The sequence below is a fragment of the Balaenoptera ricei genome, chromosome 3, assembly GCF_028023285.1.
Source record: "Balaenoptera ricei isolate mBalRic1 chromosome 3, mBalRic1.hap2, whole genome shotgun sequence".
NCBI classification, from domain to species: domain Eukaryota; kingdom Metazoa; phylum Chordata; class Mammalia; order Artiodactyla; family Balaenopteridae; genus Balaenoptera; species Balaenoptera ricei.
In genome coordinates this window covers 110,420,591-110,435,064 of record NC_082641.1, presented here as the reverse complement: position 1 = coordinate 110,435,064, position 14,474 = coordinate 110,420,591, and positions in this window count along the sequence as shown.

Here is a 14,474-nt window from a genome sequence, read left to right as displayed (position 1 = left end):
TTCTGACTGTTTATTTCTTAAGTTCCTTAGTGATGCTAAACATCTCTTTATATATTTAGTGGGCATTTCTGTTTCGTCTTCTCTTAGTTACCTGTTCATATCCTTTTCCTATTAAGTTAAGATTCTTTTTTTAATAAATGTATTTTATTTATTTTATTTTTGGCTGTGTTGGTTCTTCGTTGCTGCGCGCAGGCTTTCTCTAGTTGCGGTGTGTGGGCTTCTCATTGCGGTGGCTTCTCTTGTTGCGGAGCACGGGCTCTAGGTGCACAGGCTTCAGTAGTTGTGGCTCGCAGGTTCTAGAGCACAGGCTCAGTAGTTGTGGCGCATGGGCTCAGCTGCTCTGCGGCATGTGGGATCTTCCTGGACCAGGGCTCAAACCTGTGTCCCCTGTATGGGCAGGCAGATTCTTAACCACTGTGCCACCAGGGAAGCCCAGAGTTAAGATTTTACTTGTTAACTTTTTGATACTCCTTTTATACTCTAGATATTAATTCTTTGTCTATTATAAGTGTTACAAATGTTTCCTCTCAGTGTTTCACTTGTCTTTCATTTTATAGTATCTTTTATTATACTAAAGTCTTTGATTTTGATGGAGTAAGATGATCGATTTTTAAAGGGACTTGATATTTTGTGTGGTCTTATTTAAAAAGGCTTCTTCTCCCCTCAAGGTCATAAACATATTCTTATATATTTTTCTCCTATGTCTATTCTTTATATTTAGGTCTTTAATATCTCTGAATTTATTCTGTGAATAGTATGAGGAGGACTCTATCAATAGCTTAATTTTTCCTCGTAGGTGATAATTTTGTAGAAGCTTTGTTGATTGTCTTCCCAGTACTTATCCTGCCCTCCTCCCTTGCTAACGGCATTTTGAATTTCCCAGATATGTAGTTTGTGTGGGATTGATCTCACCTTCACCTCTTAGTTTGTGTGGGATTGATCTCACCCTCACCTCTTAAAGTGGCATAAGGCAATCAGTGCATCCCATCCCCCTGGCTACAGGGCATGAATGGTTCAGGTGGGTTAATGACCCTTTGGGTGCCAAGATACACGAAATAATATTTGCTGGGAGCTTCTGAGAAAGAGGCTTTTCTTCTGTATTGGCTCAGTTGCCACTGACAATTATCTTACTCCCACAAGGGAAGCTAATCTTAGGATGAACCAATACAGTAGAAGACAAAGAAGAGAAATCAGGTTCTTGATGACATCATTGATCTGCTGGACCAATCCTGTTCTGAAGTCCAGCCTACCTCTGGACATTTCTTTTACATGAGCCAGTACATTTTCTTTATTATTTAAGCCAGTTCGAGTTAAGTTTTACTTAAAACTAGAAGTATTTCTAACCTATTTAGTCACAGTTGTCTCAATACTGTTCATTGAAAGATTCATCTGTTTCACACTTACATGAAAGACCACTTGTGGTAGACTCAGGTTTGCTTACTGAAAGACCAAGAGTATACATGAACAGAAAGCTCCAAGACTTGGGACTTCCCTGGTGGTGCAGTGGTTAAGAATCCACCTGCCAATGCAGGGGACACGGGTTCGAGCCCTGGTCCGGGAAGATCTCACATGCCGTGGAGCAACTGGGCCTGTGTGCCACAACTACTGAGCACGTGTGCCACAGCTACTGAAGCCCGCACACCTAGAGACCGTACTCCACAACAAGAGAAGCCACCACAGTGAGAAGCCCACACACTGCAACGAAGAGTAGCCCCCGCTCGCCGCAACTAGAGAAAGCCCGCACACAGCAACAAAGACCCAGCGCAGCCAAAAAGTAATTAATTAATTAATTTAAAAGAAAACTCCAAGACTCTATAGCTAGGTAAGGATAGGTTGCCCAAAAAACTGGCAACAGAAATTTTCAAGGCCTAGAGTATACATATTAGGACTCTGTGATGTGGCTTACTGAAGAGCAGAATTATTGCTTTATTTGGTAGTATGAGCTGGAGGGATTGCAAAAGGCAGTAAGTGCTCTTCTGGGCTCTTCTGACCTGGTGGATATGTCATTCTCTGCAGTCTGCCAAGACCATGAACTTGGGGGTTGCTTTTGTGAGAAAGCAAGAAACCTCCACGTGCATCCTCATCTCACTAATATCCTTTGTACTACTAATTAGTAACTACTTCAGGAGTTAACCAAAATAAAACCAACCTTAAAGAGGGTCCAAGTCAGTATTATCACTCATCTCTGAATCTAGACTTCATCTTGTCTCCATAAATCCCATAAATATGTGGGTCTGTTTTCTGGACCCTTAATTCTGAGTTACTGATTTGTTTATTCATTTAGGTACCAGTACCACACAGTCTTAATTCCTTTTGCTTTATGACATATTTTGAAATTATATACTGCAAATCTTCCACCATAGTTCTTCTACAGAATGATCTCAAATATTCTCCCTTGTGAATTTTAGAATCAATCTGTCAGGATCCATGAGACTTTATGTAGGGATTTTGATTTTAATAGAATTAGGATGGAATTTATAGACTAATTGGAGGAGAACTCACTTTTGTGGTATTTGGGAAAGCTGCTAATTTTTTGTTTATTGATCTTATATCTGGCCACATTGTTCAACTCCTGGGCTTTCTGTGTAAAGTCTCACATCATCAAGAGGTAATATAGTATAGCAATTGAGAGTACAGAGTCTGAAGTCAGACTTTCTGGGTTTAAATTCTGGCTCTGCCGTTTACCAGCCAAGTACCTCAGCATCTGTTAGTTTCCTCATCTGTAAAAATGGCTTCTATACTAATACCTACCTCATAAGGTGGTTGTTAGGATTAAGAGTTAAATGAGATACATAAAACATTTAATATAAAGCAAGCAGTGATAATAATCATCATCATTTATTTTAAAATAACAAGTTTATCTGTTGTTTTTTTAATCCTCATACGTGTTTTTCTTATCTTAATGCACTGGCTAGGACTTCAATACAGTATTGCATAGTAGCATGGGTATCAGGTATTGTTGTCTTGTTCCTGACTTTAATGGAATTTCTTCTAATGTTTCACTATTAAAATATATTTGCTATAGATTTCTGGTATAATCCTTGGTCTTATTAAGGATGCTTCCTGGTGGTCCTAGTATACGAAGAATTGACTGAAGCAGTGAGTGAAGGCCAAGCCCTGAGCACTAGGCCAACCTTGCTCGCAGCCTATTAGGCATAAAGTACCCAGGGCTACAAGAGAAGAGGAGACAAGGCTGCAGATGCTTCAAGCAGGCCAGACACCCGCCTTCCTCTGTTGGAGAGTCCCATGCTTAGAAGGGGCATGATGGAGATATGCTTGGGCTGTGCATGTAGTAGTCTGTCTGTAGCAATAATGAAGGCTCTGGCCTGTGTATACAAGACATATGGGGGGTATGTACCTGTGTGCATGGGTGCACATGCATGCTCATGCTGGTCCTGGTTCCTGCAGCCTCATGGGCCCTGCTTAGCCATCGTTTCTGCAGTAGAGGGAGAGGGGCTCCTGACTGCTGTATCTCTTTTGGATTGTCGTAGTTTTCTGTGTACAGTACCCTTATTTCACCTGCCCCACCCCCTAGAGGCAGTCAGGGTGATGACTGAAGCATCAGAACTGTGGTTTCTGTAACAGGAAGTGATTTAGATGCTGAAAGCTAATTTTAGATGAGTTGATATGGGGTTTTCAAAGAATGTTTCAGGGGTGGTTTCAGGCTCAAGGCTCAGCCTCCAGCTCCTCTCATCTACGAGGGGCTGGCAGTTTCCCACTGTCATTGTCATTGTCTAGCTGCGTGAGCTCATGCCCAGCTGGTCAGCACTCTTGGGTGGAAAGCCAGGGCTGGTTTTCCCTGGATTCCAGCCTGCCTGAGTCATTGTTTTTGGCCTTGACCTCAAGGCAGACTCAGCATAGGCTGGCTCTAGGCCAGGCTGACATAAGGCCTTTTATCCCTGGCAAGAACTGCCTGGAGGCTCTGAGGGTCCTGTCAGGACAGGACTCCCATCCAGGCTGAGGCATGGGCCAGTGATGAGATGAGGCTTTTGGGCCAAGAGAAGTGTCATCTTGGATGGCAGGCATGTAGTGGGGCATCTTCTCCAGGTCAGCACTTTCTCGAGCTTCCTAGAAGGGAGGACACTCGGACCCATGAAAGCTACACTAGAGATTCCATCACTGCTTCAGACCTGGAGGTTGGGACTCCTGCTAGTAGCAACAGACACAAAAGCAGAAGAATAGGCACAGAACTTTCAGAGAGTCCTGTCTTCTTAGAGCTAAAGCCCCACTGGTTGGCACCCTCAGAGCTGAATGGTTTCCGTCTCTGCCAAGGCCTGAACACAGGAAATAGGAGACAGGGGCTGTATGCTTACCTCCACAAGGGTCTACAAAGCCCATTTTCATCTGCTGTCGTGTACCCTAGGGCTTCCACAGCAACCCCTGTAGCAGAGAATGCTGCCCCCATTCTAAAAGAAGACGGGCTTCACTGTGCTAAGAGAGATGGCCCAGGGTTACACAGTTAGTGTGGGTGGCATCAGAGCCAGGTTATGTGCTGACCCTTGCACCATACTGCCAATGGGATGCCCAGCATTCAGGGAGGGAGCGCTGCATGTCTGATCCAGGCAGCAGCCAGCCATGAGCCCCTGCCACAAACCTGGGGCCTCTCGAAAGCTGAAGGAAGCATAATTAAAGTCTCTGCCAGTGCCTAATCTACCCCTTGCCCTGCTTCTGTGTGAGGTGTAGCCTGGGAGATGGGGCCAGGCCTTTAGGCCTTGGTTGGTACACAAGAGGAGACACTCTTGCCCCAGAGAGGCCTGTAGACAGGCTTTCTGGGGGCAAAGAGCAGGAAGCCTTCTCTTTGGCCTCCATAGTCAGTCAGTCCCCTGAGGAGGATCAAGGAGGGCAGGACTGACGACCAGCCCAGAGCCAGGGCTGGGCTCAGACCTAGAGATGATGAGAGTATTCTCACAAAAGCTCCAGTGTTTGCAGCGTATTGACACAGTTTGATGGTATGAGCTAAGGCCTGCTTTGAGAGTTCCATAGAAGGTGTCTTTGACCTACTTTCAAGGGCTGTGGTGGCAGGAGGAATTTTTGGCCACATCATAAAGCGTTTTGTGGCCACCTCTGATAGACCAAGCTCAGGAAGTTGTAATTTTCCACAATTAGCTTATTAGTCACCAAGATAATCCTTGCCCCAGCTCCTGGCTCCTGCTCCTCTGTGAGAGGCTGACAGGGATGGCGCTCCAGTGTGGCAGCCCTGCCTCCTCAGGTTAGGCCTCAGCAGCAGGCCAGGAGCCCTGGAGGCCTTGAGCACTGAGGTTGGACCGTCTGTGTGCCTTGTTTGTGGAGCTTCTGCACAGCCAACTTCTGAACATTTTGTCCTCCTCAGGAGATTTAGTTTGGGCAAGAAATCCTTTACGATCTCAATGAAGGGATGTGGGTAGAGAGTAGATCCCGGAAAATCCACTCAGAGGAAGACCCTTGTACTCTGTGGTATCAGTAGCTGTGAGGGCCCAATCTATGACCTTTCTGGGGCATTTTCATTTTAAGAAAAGAGAAAGTCTTAAGCCAAGGAATACATTAATGGAGGCTTTCATAAAACACTTTCAGGAAACTATATAGTGTTCAGAGCTCCTTGCCCATTAGAAAGATGGGGCTGTGTGGTGTTCACACTTGGATCCCCAGGGTGGACCTCACTCAGGGAGACAGAATTAGGCGAAGGCTACCCCTCTGTGGGAGTTTTGCCTACTCAGCCCCTTCTTCGAAACTACTGGGTTGCCTCATCACAGCTCCTGGACTCCACCATGTGCCTCTGAGGGGCATTTCTGCTCCTGGAGTTGGTGGAGCACTGCCAGGCTGAGGGCTGAGGAGAGCTGGCCCCTGAACCTTGCCCCCAAAGCCATGGGGATAGTCTTGCATCTCGGTTGCCAGCTGGTGGCATTTTCCAAGTAGAAAGGGGTGGAGTGGGGGTCCCCTCTGGCCTCTAGGCAGGCCTCTCCTCCTCGAGCTTACAGCTGGCTCCAGCTTGTCCTCAGTCAGGACATGTGTGTGGTGGATAGGAACACAGGGAAGCAGGAATTGCTGCCTTTGAGGCAGGCAGAGTGGGATGCGGCTGGAGGAACTAGGCTTTTCCTGGTCTTATTTCTATCAGAAATAGTCTTAATGTGGCAAAAGTAATTTGTTTGTTGGTTTGTTTGCTTGCTTGCTTGTTTGAAAGTACCCTTCTTTTTTGGAAGTCTTGGCTGCTGCCTCAGTTCTGCTGGGACCAAGGATTGGCCCAGTGTCCCAGATGTTTGGAAGCCTCCAAGGCCCTTTTACATGCCTGTGAAGTGACACAACCCATCTACCCACCTTACCCAGGCTCCTGGTGCTGATGTAGGTTAGAGGAGGGGACCGAGAAATAACTTAGCCTCCAAGCTTTGGACTGCCTTCTTAGAGTGTACAGTCTTCTTGGGGGAGAGAATTCAGGAAGAGGATGGCTTGCTATACATGGGAAGTGGGAGCAGCAAACAAGCTGCCACATCCTGGGAAGGTTTAGAGGGAGGCTTGTCAGGCAAATGGTGGTTCACGTACAAACTACAGACAACAAATCGAGAGGACAAGTGGGTAGAAGTGAGGTGGTCACTCTGCCCTCAGAAAAACAGGAGTCCAAGTTCATAAGGAAGTGACTCTTTTAAATACACAGGTGGGCCAGCCCCAGACATTACTCTAACCTTTCACAGACATCCTTTTCACCGTGTTTCTCATATGCCACCTTAATCAACTGATGCCTTTTGGGGTGACTCAGGGCCACTGCTCAGGCTGGCCATTGTGTGTTGAATCTAGGCGAGTGTACAGTTACAGCTGGAGGTGGGCCCAGCTCTGAATGGGCACCAACCCCTAAAAAGTCCCCAGATTGTCCTGTAAGCAAAAGTCCCATAGTCAGTTTGCTTTTGGATCCTTTACCTCCTCCTTTCTGAGAGACATTTGGTAGAAAAAGCCTAACTTTTAGAGTCCAAGGGACCTGGCTCCAACTCCTAACTCAGCCACCTACTAGTTGCCAGACCTTAGGCAGTTTACTAACTCTTCATTTTGCCCCGGTTCATTATTCATTCATTCAGCATATATTGCTTGAGCATCTTCTGTGTACCAGGTACTCGTTTAGGTACTTGGGAGTCATGAATAGAGGAAACAGAGAAGTATTCCTGCCTTTAGAAATGTGTATCATAGCGTGAGAGGCAGAAAATAAACAACAAGCTTGATAACATGTTAGAAGGTGATAAGTGCTACAGGAAAAAAAAAAAATAGAGCAAGATAAGGGGGATTTGGGGTGCTGGGAGTGCTGGCAGAAGGGGCTGCAGTCTCAAATAGGGTGGGCAGGGCAGATCTCTTTGAGAAAATAACATCTTTGAGAAAATAACATCTGAGCAAAGACTTGAAAGTGGTTGAAGGAGTTTGGCTATTCCAGACAGAGAGAAGAACCAGTGCAAAGGCCCTGAGGCTGTTGTGTTCAAGGAACAGCAAGGGAGCTGGCAGGGCAGGAGCAGCATGAGTGAGGGGGTGGGGCACTGGGGAAGAGTCAGAGAGGTAATGGAAAGATGAAGGGGCAGATGACGTTGGGCTTTGTAGGCCATTGTGGGAACTTTGGCTTTTGCTCTGATAAAACGCAGAGCCACTGGAGAGTTTTGAAGAGTCCCACAATCTAACCTAGATTGTAACATGATCACTCTGGCTGCTGAGTTGAGAATAGACTATAAAGCAGAGCACAGGTAGAAGCAGGGAAATTAGCCAGGCGTTTACTGAGGTATATTTTAGGCAGAAGATAATAGTGGCTTGAACCATCATGGGTGCAGTGGAGATGGTAAGAAATGTTGGACTCTCAATGTATTTTGAAAGGAGAGCCATCAGGATTTGCTGATGGATTAGATGTAGAATATAAGAGGGAGAGCAGAGTCAATGTTGACTCCAAGGATTTTACTCTGGGCAGGTGGAAAGAAGGACTTGACATTGCCTGAGATAAGGAACGCTACAGTAGGGCAGGTTTGAAGGGGAAGATCAGGAGTTCAGTTTCAAACATGTAAAGTGGGATAATGTTATCCACTTCACAGGGCTGTAGTGAGGATTAAATAAGATAATATGTGAAAGTTCTTAGCACTCGCACATAGCTAACTCTCAGTAAATGTCACTTTCCCTTTTCCTTTCTCATACAGGTGGATGAAGCATGAGCAATTAGGGGTCCTCTAAGCCAATTTGACTAATTGCCTTTCTATAGAAATAATGAGCAGATGTCAAAACAGTCTCCTCCCCAGTGGTTTTCTCACCCTTCAGAAAACTTTCACTGTTGCTAACAGGGTCTTTCAATTTGTCAAAGGTTTCTTGGCAATGTTGACACACCAACGTGATGATGAGCTTCTGCATCAGTGGCACCTTGGTGCCCTGGCAGCCTCTCATCTGTGTGCTCATCATTTCCATGTCAGTCACTCTGCAGGTGTCAGCTGAGCAAGAGGCAAGACCTTCTCATCACAGTGAGCAGAGATTAAGGGAAGCAGTTTCTCCAGAAGCTACACTTTTTATTATCAAAAGAGAGTTAGCTGACATAACATTAGGTCACAACTTTCTCTTAGCTCTTTGAATCATTTGTCTCTGAATAAAGTTGCTGGCATGTGGCACATTGCAGTTGCTGAATGAACAAAACAAAAAGGTTATAACATGTATTGTAAGACATTTTTTTCACAAAGGGTATGAATGTGTACTTGACTCTATGAATAAGGAAAGAGAGGTTGAATGATGTTAATCAAAGAGCCATCTCTGGATATGGGATGCTTTTTGCTTTACTTGTTTGGATTTTTGTGTGTGTGTGTGTGACAGTATTTTTTTTTTTTGGCTGCGTTGGGTCTTTGTTGCTGTGCGCTGGCTTCCTCTAGTTGCGGTGAGCAGGGGCTACTCTTCGCGGCGGTGCGCGGGCTTCTCATTGCGGTGGCTTCTCTTGTTGCAGAGCATGGGCTCTAGGTGCCCAGGCTTCAGGAGTTGTGGTTCACAGGCTCTGGAGCACAGGCTCAGTAGTTGTGGCGTACGGGCTTTAGTTGCTCCACGGCATTTGGGATCTTCCTGGACCAGGGCTTGAACCCATGTCCCCTGCATTGGCAGGCAGATTCTTAACCACTGTGCCACCGGGGAAGCCCCCTTGTTTGGATTTTTAACAATAAATTTATATCATTATTAAGACAATAGAGTAATTTTTAAGAAGTTTGTGAAATGTTCAAGTAAGATTTGTGTGGTACCCATGTGATGGATAGGCTTTCTCATGAGGTGTTTTCAGTGGTGACATTTGCTTCATCTGAGGGACAGCCTGACCCTGCTGTAACGCAGTGGGACTGGCCAAGCAAGGGCACATGAGATGGCGACAGCTTAGGAAGAGAGATAACCTTCCCCAGAAGTGCCCAAACTTCCCTCTTCCATTGAGGTTGGTGACTGCCCAGACCCAGATCCGTGCTCACTCTCACTCACCTACACACTTGGAGAGAGCCTTTGCTCCAGGCAGAAATGTATGAACAACTGTACACTGGTTGATAATGTGAGGGCTCCAGGTACATATGAAACATCTTTGACAGCTTCAGAATAACAAAATCTTCACGTCCAGAAGTTCTATTTGAGGGCCACTGATAGGACTGGCATATATGAGAACAATGATCTTATTCTTATTCTCTTTAAATTCTGGATATTTGGTTTGTGGGCACCTGCCAGTGTTGCCACTTGGTGTTGGCAAGTGAATCCCCAATATACAGGCTTCTTTGGCCCGTAAAATAGTTCAAGGGACAGGCTAAGTTCCCATATGGTTTCTCAAGAAAGCTATGAAATAGTGCAGAAGCAGAGTGTTTGAGTACCTGCCTTTGGAGACTTGGGGTCCTCTAGTTGGAAGCCCATATCCAACAGTGTTTCCCTAAGCTCATTCTTAGAGTCCAGAGTAGTCCAGTTCCTGAAAATGACTCAATTCTCATACTCTCTGACCTTTGGAATCCCACTGCAGAGTGCCAAACTGGTGAGGGGGAATATCACCGAACGGGTCACAGATACCCGACCTCCGCCTCCCCGTGCCTGCCCCGCACTGAGGTGTGCTGATGGGAGTGACTTCAGTGACCACTTTTGCCCCAACACTGAATGCCCCCATGGGGCCTCTGCCTCAAACCTGATTGCCATTTATGCTGCAGCTGTCTCTGTTTCTGCCCCCTTCATCTCGACACCCCAGCCCTCCTGCTTTGGGATCTTTGGCACTTGGATGCTGAGCAGATATCCTCTCCTTGGTGGTGAGCAACAGTGTGAGCAGGTAGTAAGCAACAAGCCTCTGCTGACCGCTGACTATTTTTCCTCTGGCAGCCATCCTCCCCTGGCCCTGTGTTGCTAACCTCTGTCTTACACTCCTCTCTGCTCTCCCATGGCCAGGAGGTCAGAAGCTGCTCCAGATGGGGAGGATGCCAGCTGAGATGCCTGATGACCAACACGCTAGAGCTTCAGTGGGCATCACTCTCTGGGTGTCAGCCTGGATCGTGGCCAAAGTGCTGAGTGGCGGGCAGTCAATAGGCAGCAGCTGTGACATCCATGCTTGAAAGTTCCAGCAGTTTGAGGTACAGGAACATCAGGAAGAAGGGTACTTGCTACATTTCAAGTCCAATTTCTCATATGACCAGAATCAGGGTGCCCTGAGAGTGAAGACAGAGCCTGCTGGGTCAGGCCCCACATGCCCTCACAATCTGTCCCCACCTCCTTCTGGATACTCTGGCTCTGTCCAAGGGCATTCAGCAGAGGCCTCCAAGAGGCCAGGCCAGTTGAGGAGCAGAGGGCGGGAAAGTTGAGGCAAGTGGTATCCACCTGCCAGGCCAAGCCACTGAGCACTGCACCCTGCCTCCCTCCTGTGCTCTGTCTTCTGTTCCCTATTCCCTGTGACCCCTTTCCTGACCCGTCTTCCCCCTTGTTACCCCCACTGTCCAGATCAGTTCATCATCTCTGGCAACCTCCTCACTGATCCCCCTTCCAATGCTTTTGGCCAGTACAGTAGCATGAGTGATCCTTTAAAAATGTAAATCCAGCTCCTTTTTGTCAGGTCTCAGCCAAATGTCTCCTCAGAAAGGCTCCCATTGATCACTCCAAAGATTCCATGCCATCATCTCTTTTATTATCTTCGTTGCTCTTATCTCTGACATTATCTGGGGAATTCTTTTGTTTACTGTATACTATCTCCCCCACCAGAATGTAAGTACCAAGAGAGCAGACAATCTGTCTTATTTCCCACTTGTCCCCAATGCCCAGGACAGTGCATATGCAGCAGGTAGGTACTCAATAAGTATTTATTTGTTGAATGAATCAATCAGTCCATTCATCATTCTATCCATCCTTCAGAAGAACTCACATTCCAGTCACTAGGTTGTTTGATAGTCCTTAGAGTGACCTGGGTGCTGAGTGGAGAGGAGAGAGCCTCTCTTTGGTGGCGAGCAAGGCACGAGCCTGCTATGACTCCAGGAGATGAGGCAAGGACCTCTTAGCAGGGTGGCAGTCAGCCAGTGGTAGGCCACATGTCTCTTTAAAAGCAGCAGGAAGCCAGGCTCTGAGATAAGAAGTGTGACTGCCAGTGTGATAAAGGTGGGGACAGGGCCAGAGAGCAGAGAGGTAAGGCTGCTGCGTGGGGATGCCCAGGCCTCTGCGGCTGGCCGGCCAGCACCACACATTTCCTGTGGGGAACAAGGAGAGGAGATCCCCTCTGAAGGCCCTGGAGCTGGGGCTGCCCCAGGTGCCTCACCCTTGTCTTACTGAGGTGGCTGAGATACAAGGCTGCTATCCCTCATATCTGCCATTCATGGACACTTGGGGGCCTGCCCTAGGGCAGGTGTTGGACCCGTGTGCTCTCAACTGCCATGGCTCCATGGGCTCCTCTGTGTTTTAGTTTCTCTGTTGGTAAAATGGTTCCACCACACTGGTGGTTGTGAAGAGTCTGGGTCATCTAGGAGGAAGTTCTCGGTGGGTACTGGGGGCTGAAGGCTCAAGGAGGAGTGAGGCTGTGGAAGGCTGAGATGTGAGGTATAAGTGGGAGCTCGGGGTGCTAGATGGGCCATAAGGCTCACGCTGAGGGTCCTGAAGCAGGCAGGGGGCAGACACTTAGAGGACCCAGGTCCAGCTGGCATCCTGATGCTACATAGCCAAGACCTGCCATCCCTCTCAGTATCTTATCCTGACTGGTTCACGCTGAGTGGCAGAGAGGGTAATGGAAGAACACCTGAAGGAGTCTCGGAGACTAGGGTCCAAGTCTCGTCTTTGCTACTCTGGGGCTTTACAGCTCTCAACAAATTATTTCTCTGCTTGCAGCTTCAGTTACGCCATCTGTGAAAGAGGGGTGTCATGGTCTCACATGATTGTGGTGAGCCTTAAAGAAATGATGTAACTCATTCCAGTGACTCTATGGACTTCAGCTCCCCACTCCTACAGAGTCATCTTCTGGGGTGCAGATGGTAGGGGAATGTGTGGACAGAAAACCGCTGTCCTGACTCAGTGGCTTGCTCCACCCTGACCTCTGGCCCAGATTCTGGAGGCCTTAGTCAAGGGGTGGGGGCCAGAGCTGGGCTTTCCCTGTAGGTTCCGTGGGACAGAAGCACTGTATCTCACTGGAAGGCCCTCAAAACTGCTGGATATAGCCCTGCCTAAGAAGAGCTCGGAATGGACAGGCGGACCAGTTGGACCCGCCTCCTGGGGAAACCCAGGGATGAGCTGGCACCTGGACCTGAGTGCAGTTCCTGTCCATCCTGCTCCAGCAAGGCTCTGGGGGAAGCTTGAGAAAGGAAGCTGGAGTGACCCACAGGCCGAGGGCTGCTCTACCTGAATCCTGCTCAACATCCAACCTGTTAAAAGAGCCCAGCCTCAAGGGCCTGAACTATCTAGGCCTCTTCCACTCACATCACCTCCTCATTCCCCATCGCCCCCTCACCCCAGCTGCCCCAAGGCCCTGCCAGTAGATGCCACCTCACCCTGCACTGACCTGCTCTCTCCAGGGTCAGGGAAGTTTTCTGACCTCTTGGTCTTCGCTGCCTCCATGATGCCACCACTCCTGGCTCCCTCCCTCCTCTCTTTTCAGTCCCTAGCGGCTCTTCTGCAGTTGCCTCCTCCTCTGCCTACATTCTAGGTTTGCAAGTTACTTGGGGCTTGGTCCTCTCTCTCCTTGGCTACATAAGTGTCTCAGACTTCGATCTAAGGGCTAAATGAGGACCTGTACCCTCCAACTAGGGCCCCTATCTTTTCTTAATATACTACCCCTAAACAGCACCTCAGACTCATGGTATTCCCCAGACATACTTCTGCATGCCCTTCTCTGGAGAGAAATTCCACCATTTTGGAACTGCACTAACTGTGAGCTACTGGGCCCAGAATTCTCCTGTCTGGCTTCAGCCTCCACCCTAGTATTAGCTAATCCCTGCCATGCTTCTCACCAGGACTTCTGCCATGAAGGAAAGGCTCTCTCTTACTCATCCCGTCACAGGCATGTTCTTTCCTACCCCTTTGCCACCTGGCAGATGACTCCTCCTCCTCCCTTCAAAGACTGCCCTGGGACTACCTGCCCAAGAAACTATACCCAACTCCCCAGCTCCCTGACCCAGATGGGGCTGAATCTGCTCATTGCCTGATGGGTGTCCCTGGTACCTGAAGGCTGAGGTGCAATGAGTACTCCCTGGCTGCCAGTGAGGACCCGCCCCTTCACAGTTGTCTGTGAAGCACAGACAGTCTCTGGCACAAGGTAATAGTGCAGCTGTTAATACTTCTACTCCTGTTGGAAGAGAGTGCATTAGCTGGTGCAATTTATCAGCTGTTTGAGAAACACAGGGGAATTAGTTACTCCAAGGATAATGGAATTGGGTAACTATTGCTAAGTTTAACTGATTCTCAGGAAAAGATAATGAAAAGCTTAGAGCAAATTTGGATAAAAGTTTATGGATTTGAGATCACTGTCCAAGGATGCAGTATTTAAAACTGTGGCAGGGACCCCAGGAGATGATGCAAATACACCATTAGAATGGTTCCTAGAAACATGGAAAAATAAGTGAGATAGGCATGTTAGAATTGCTGTGGCAGACTGTGGAGGAAGTGGGTGTACAGGAGTGAGGTACTAAGTACGATTGGAAAACCCACCCAAGGACCCCAAAGATACCAAAACAGTAAAGAGTGTGCTGGAAAGAAAGGCACCAGCCTCACTAAGAAGTAAAGCAGTGGTTGTCCTCAATAGGTCAGGACTGACAGTAGGAGATATTGTCACAGAACTGAGCTCACTGAGAGTAGTACTGCTCATTCTGTACAATCAAAAGAAATCAATCAAGGATGATGAGCCTAGTCATCCCAATCACAAGTCCCTTGCTAAGTTTCCAGACCAGAACCAGTTTTCAGACTCAGAATGCATTGACTGAAGAAGAAGCCAGATCTCCAGAAGGAAGGATCCCATAATACCACAGCAAGTGTGCATGATAATGATTTCCCTAGCCCTTCCCCAAGGGAACCTGTGGCCATTTATTTGGATAACTGTA